A 7,018-nucleotide genomic window follows, 5' to 3' on the forward strand; every position below is an offset into this window, starting at 1 on the left:
AAGAGACATGTGATCAAAACACCGGTATAAGGGTGATAGAACAACATGCTTGGGAAGAATGAATATCTAAGACCGGTATAAAGGTGAGAGATATCAAACATCCGAAATCATCTGAGGAAGACCTAGGAAGGTATACTTCAGCTCAGGAAAATCCGACTCCGCAAGGGACGAAAAGTCATAATAGGGAGCAGGGAGGAAGGAACACCAGGGATACCAGCTACTGGGCATATAATAGGTGACCAACCAAAACGTGAATTGGGAGATACTACCAAGACACTCATCATCCAAAAGAGGGCTAAAAGAAAACTCGATTATAGGATGGACATTCGACTCCACAAAAGGGATACGAACCTTACTCGACTGGGGAAGAACAAAAGACTTCGACCAAAGAGTGCATGAGATATACTATCTATTACCGTCAGAACGTAGATAACATACTCGCATGGAAGATTATCTATAACCGGTTACTGGGTTAATAAAGGATAAATCGACCGAAAAGAAAAGGACATCGGGATACCGAATACTAGGTATATAATGATGACCAATCTAGGGGAGAAATAATCATTACCAACAGAGGGTAAATGAGAGATGATTTATTGGGGATACATTGACAAAGCCAACGATCTAGGAGACATATCACCGGTTATTGGGAGATATGCTAAAAAAGAAAGGGGTGAAGGAATATCAATACCGAATATTGGATAAAGATAACCGTCAAGGAGGGGATTACATCTACTGGATATTGGGTAGAAAACCACGGAAGAGTAACCGTTATCGGTTAGGATGAACAGAAAGGTTAACTCTGCCAGGGGATAAAACAGGGTTCACAACTACCGGTATGAGGGTAGAAAACCACATACTCCGCAGGGAAAAGATGGATAATTACTGGTTAATGAGCAACTATTCATCTAGACCACGAGGAAGTGCAGGAAGCAGACATAAGAGGCCAATCTAGGATCAAACTAGATAGGCACGATGGAACAAGACTTGTCCCTATGAGGATATAACTCAATGGGGAACTCCCTCCCCATATATGTGTTGGGAGGAAACCGAAACAACCATCATCCACGAGGACATAACTCTGCGGGGACTATGGAAGAAAGGATAAACCCTTTTTGCTTATGGGATTGACTCTATATGGAGAGATCAATCACCAACATCTGCTTGGGGAAACATAATACCCTCAAACAAGAGATAACAAACAAAGATATATGGCAAATAATGCGACATGAATATTAGAATGTTATCACTATGCATATATGCATGGTTTATGTATGATGAATGCTGACAAACAGACATTTCTAACACAAACAGGTCCAACGAACCAATACACAACATCCGGTACTACATCTCAAGAGAGAAACCCAGGACAACAAAGGTCTCTGCAGGGGAATGAGCATCAGTCATTCCCGTTGAGAACATGATCTCGGCGATTTCACTGGGGAAACTATTGAAGGAGATGATGGATCTTTGTGGGGATAAAACACCAACTAGAAACTTCCAAGGGTCATCCAAATATTATCCCTACCCAAGATTTCATCTGCTGAGGAGGAAAGGGAGCTGCACACACTCTGCTCAGGAGAGGAAACCACAAAAGGTTTCGGAGGACGAGGATACCAACATGCCAGGAATATGAACAAATGTCTTACCCTGTCGAGAATCTTACCATCCTTGGGAGAGCATTAAAGACATCCCCAGTATCCCTTCATCGTTGTGAATGTTCACTTTGTTTAAAAACAAATTATGAAAACTTTAAACAATGATATTTCTCAATTAAAAACATGCAAACATTTGCTGAATATAAACGAATAAGAGTGTAAATAATTGGATAAGGGCTCAAAATTGATTTGATGGAATGGAAGTCTGCAAATTGCAAGACTCCATAGATCTTTACAAATTTGAAATTGGTGATGTATATTGGAAAAGGGCTACATTGAACATAATGACCATTTCTCCACCAATTCTAAATCCGACGTATTTGAAGCTTCGGTTGACGATGAATGAGCGAGAATCTCTGACAGATGATAGTTTGTAGAACACGGTCTTGCCAGGATGCAGTTACTTGCCAAATCCCTGTTTTTTGCCTAGATTGCCCCAGGGTGAGGTACTTAATCTAGCGGGATACATTTATTAAATTTTTTATAAGTCTCTAATTTTTGCCTGGATCGCCCTTTCGGGTTTTCAATCCACCGAGACGCTCATTTTTGCCTAAGCCGCCCTTTCGGGTTTTCAACTTAGCGAGCTATTCTGTTTTTATTTTTAGGCGAAGTATTTCTTGACTGCATCTGAATTCACAGGACGAGTGAAATCCTCCCCATCCATAGTTGTAAGTATCAATGCACCGCCTGAAAAGGCTCTCTTAACAACATATGGACCTTCATAGTTTGGAGTCCACTTGCCCCTGGAATCGGGCGCGAAAGACAAGACTTTCTTGAGCACAAGGTCACCTTCTCGGAACACACGAGGCTTGACCTTCTTATCAAAGGCTTTCTTCATCCTTTGCTGATATAATTGACCGTGGCACATGGCAGTCAATCTCTTCTCTTCTATCAAATTCAGCTGGTCATAACGACTCTGAACCCATTCAGCATCAGTCAACTCGACCTCCATCAAGACACTCATTGATGGGATTTCCACCTCTACTGGGAGCACAACCTTCATGCCATAAACAAGAGAGAAAGGGGTTGCCCCTGTTGAAGTGCGGACAGACGTACGATATCCATGTAAAGCAAATGGCAACATCTCATGGCAATCTTTGTACGTAACAACCATCTTCTGGATAATCTTCTTGATATTCTTATTAGCAGCTTCAACAACCCCATTCATCTTGGGTCTGTAAGGAGAAGAATTATGATGTGCGATCTTGAACTCGCTTCACAGCTCTTTCATCATCTTGTTGTTCAAGTTAGATCCATTATCAGTAATGATCTTATCTGGCACACCATACCGACATATGAGTTGATTCTTGATAAGTTTCACGACCACTTGCCTGGTCACATTCGCATACGACGCCGCTTCCACCCATTTGGTGAAGTAATCAATTGCTACGAGAATAAATCTGTGACCGTTGGACGCTTTCGGCTCTATCATTCCAATCATGTCGATTCCCCACATGGAGAAAGGCCATGGTGATGAAATCACATTCAGAAGTGTCGGAGGAAGATGAATCTTATCCGCGTAGATCTGACACTTATGGCATTTCTTCACATATTTGCAGCAGTCAGACTCCATTGTAAGCCAATAGTAGCCTGCTCTCAACATCTTTCTAGCCATGGCATGCCCATTGGAATGAGTACCAAATGAACCCTCATGGACCTCAGTCATTAATAGGTCTGCTTCGTGTCTATCCACGCATCTGAGAAGCACCATGTCAAAATTTCTTTTATAAAGCACATCACCATTGAGGTAGAAACTGCCTGACAATCTCCTCAAAGTCTTCCTATCTTTCACAGATGCCCCAGGTGGGTAAATCTGGCTTTGAAGGAAACACTTGATATCATAATACCACGGCTTATCATCTTGCACCTCCTTTACTGCAAATACATGAGCTGGTTTATCCAAGCGCATCACAGTGATATTGGGAACTTCATTCTAAAGTCTGATTACAATCATTGAAGCCAGTGTAGCAAGAGCATCTGCCATCCGATTCTCATCTCGAGGAATATGATGGAAGTCAACCTCAGTAAAGAACGTTGAAATCCTCCTCGCATAATCCCTATATGGAATGAGGCCAGGCTGATTCGTTTCCCACTCACCCTTAATCTGATTAACAACGATGGCCGAATCACCATAAACATCAAGATGCTTGATCCTAAGATCAATGCATTCTTCTAATCCCATGATACAGGCCTCGTACTCAGCCATATTATTCGTGCATTTGAAGGTTAGCCTTGCTGTAAAAGGAAAATGTGTGCCCTGAGGAGTAATAATCACTGCCCCAATACCATTTCCGTATTGAGTTACAGCGCCATCAAACACCATACTCCATTTGGAACCAGGCCCTGGCCCTTCATCGAGCGTAGGCTCATCGCAATCTTTCATTTTCAAATACAGAATCTCCTCGTCTGGTAAGTCATACTGAACTGACTGGTAATCTTCAATTGGTTGATGTGCCAAGTGGTCTGCCAAAATACTACCTTTAATGGCCTTCTGGGCCCGATACTCAATATCATACTCAGATAACAACATCTGCCAACAGGCAATCCTCCATGTTAAAGCAGGCTTTTCAAATATATACTTGATTAGATCCATTTTGGATATCAACCAAGTCGTATGATTCAACATATACTGGCGTAAGCGCTTAGCATCCCAAGCCAAATCACAACATGTTTTCTCAAGCATTGAGTATCGAGACTCACAATCAGTAAACTTCTTACTCAAGTAGTAGATGGCATACTCTTTCTTCCCTTATGCATCTTGCTGACCAAGGACACAACCCATCGAGTCTTCAAGAACTGTCAGATACATAATCAATGGTCTCCCTTCCACAGGCGGAGACAAAATCGGAGATTCAGACAAATACTCTTTAATGCTATCAAAAGCCTTTTGGCAATCCTCGGTCCAATCATGAGACTGATCTTTCCGGAGGAGCTTGAATATTGGTGCACATGTGGCAGTCATGTGGGATATGAATCTGAAGATATAATTCAAGCGGCCAAGAAAACCTCGGACTTGCTTTTCAGTTTTGGGCGCATGCATCTCTTATATTGCTTTGACCTTTGCAGGATCAACCTCAATACCTTTTTCACTAACGATAAAACCCAAAAGCTTGCCGGAACGGACTCCAAAGGTACACTTGTTGGGATTCTGACGGAGCTTATATTTCCTCAAACGCTGAAAAAGCTTCAACAGGTGCTCTACATGTTCAACCTCCGTTCTTGACTTAGCGATCATATCATCACCATATACCTCGATCTCCTTATGCATCATATCATGAAACAAGGTAGTCATGGCTCGTTGATACGTGGCTCCGGCGTTCTTCAAACCGAAGGGCATCACTCGATAACAGAATGTTCCCCAAGGTGTGATGAATGTTGTCTTCTCCATATCCTCGGGTGCCATTTTGATTTGATTATATCTGGAAAATCCGTCCATAAATGAGAAGACCTTGAACTTAGTTGTATTATCTACCAACATATTAATATGTGGTAGAGGGAAATCATCTTTTGGGCTAGCTTTGTTCAAGTCTCTATAGTCCACACACATTCGGACTTTTCCATCTTTCTTAGGCACAGGCACAATATTGGCCACCCATTGAGGATATGTAGAAGTCACCAAAAACCCCGCATCAATTTGCTTCTGAACTTCTTCCTTGATCTTTACTGCCATGTCGGGATGAGTTCTTCTGAGCTTCTGCTTCACAGGCACGCACTCAGGCTTCAAAGGTAGGAAATGTTGCACGATATTTGTATCTAGACCAGGCATGTCTTCATATGACCAGGCAAAGACGTCAACATATTCTCGTAGCAATTCAATCGGCCCCTTCTTAACAGATTCTTCCAAGAGTGCCCCAATCTTCACTTCTCGCATACGATCTTCAGACCCCAAATTAATTGTTTCTAGATTCTCTAGATGCGGCTGAATGATCTTCTCCTCATACTCAAGTAGACGGGTAATCTCATCAGGAATCCCTTCAACATCATCTTCTTCTGCCTCAAATACAGGGAATTCAAAGTTGGGAGATGGCGTTGGATCATTATGTTCAATGGGTTTGATTAACCTGCATGATGATTTTGGATATAAAAGAAATTTTAGAATTCAAGCAAAGCAAATCATTATGCAGATGAAAAAGATTGATTTTACTCTTATTTAGGGTTTTATGTGATCACCAATTTCATGCAAAAGCGAAAAGGGAAAATAATTGGAAAAACAAACATTCAACATGAGTTTATTGAATGAAAATATCATTGTATTTATGCGCCAACAATGTCATCACTTCTCCTTTTGGCATGGGAGAAGGGTTTTCAAACATAATGAACATTACTTTGACTTATGGATAACTGTCGGAATATCAACAGTGACCCAATTATTGCAGATCCCTCAAGGGATGATGAAATTGCCGGAATCCTCTTTTTCTTCTTCCAAAATGGCAGCAGCCTCTTCGTCTTGACCGGCATGGATGAATCCTCCACTCTTGAACAACCCTTGCTTGTTGAAGACCCCAGAAGAAAAGCCTATGCCAGCCCGGGACTTGTTGTCTTTCAACTCAATCATTTGCCCCAAACCAACAGTTGCACCATGCTCAATGGCCAATTTTACATCTTTATAGGAAGCAAATGAAGGAGTTCCCTTCTTAATAGGTTCAGCAATAGATAAAGCTTGGAAGGGTGTTCCAACTTCATCCTCAGCATCTATATAAGAGAAGGAAGACAAATGGCTAACCAGGAGAGCCTTTTCTCCCCCTACCACCACCAGCTTCTTATTCTTCACAAATTTCAGTTTCTGGTGTAGGGTGGATGTCACGGCGCCAGCCTCGTGAATCCATGGTCTACCTAGGAGACAGCTATACGATGGGTGAATGTCCATAACCTGGAAGGTAATCTGGAAATCACTTGATCCGATTTTGACTGGGAGATCAACATTACCAATCACAGTTTTGCGAGACCCATCGAAAGCCTTCACAACTACTCCACTCTGCCTCATGGGAGGCCCCTGATATGATAACTTCGCAAGAGTGGTCTTCGGCAATACATTCAACGATGACCCGGTGTCCACCAACACATTGGACATGGCGTCATCTTTGCAACTCATTGATATGTGTAATGCCAAGTTGTGGTCTCTTCCCTCTTCGGGGAGATCAGCGTCATAAAAGCTCAAATTGTTACAAGCGGTGATGTTTGCAACAATACTATCAAATTGCTCTATCGTGACATCGCGGTCCACATACGCCACATCCAACACCTTCTGCAGAGCTTCTCGGTGTGGTTCTGAATTTAATAGCAATGATAACACGGATATCTTGGATGGCGTTTGTAGAAGTTGATCTACAATGTTATACTCGCTTCTTTTGATGAGCCTC

Source organism: Lathyrus oleraceus, chromosome 5 (assembly GCF_024323335.1).
Source record: "Lathyrus oleraceus cultivar Zhongwan6 chromosome 5, CAAS_Psat_ZW6_1.0, whole genome shotgun sequence".
NCBI classification, from domain to species: Eukaryota; Viridiplantae; Streptophyta; class Magnoliopsida; order Fabales; family Fabaceae; genus Lathyrus; species Lathyrus oleraceus.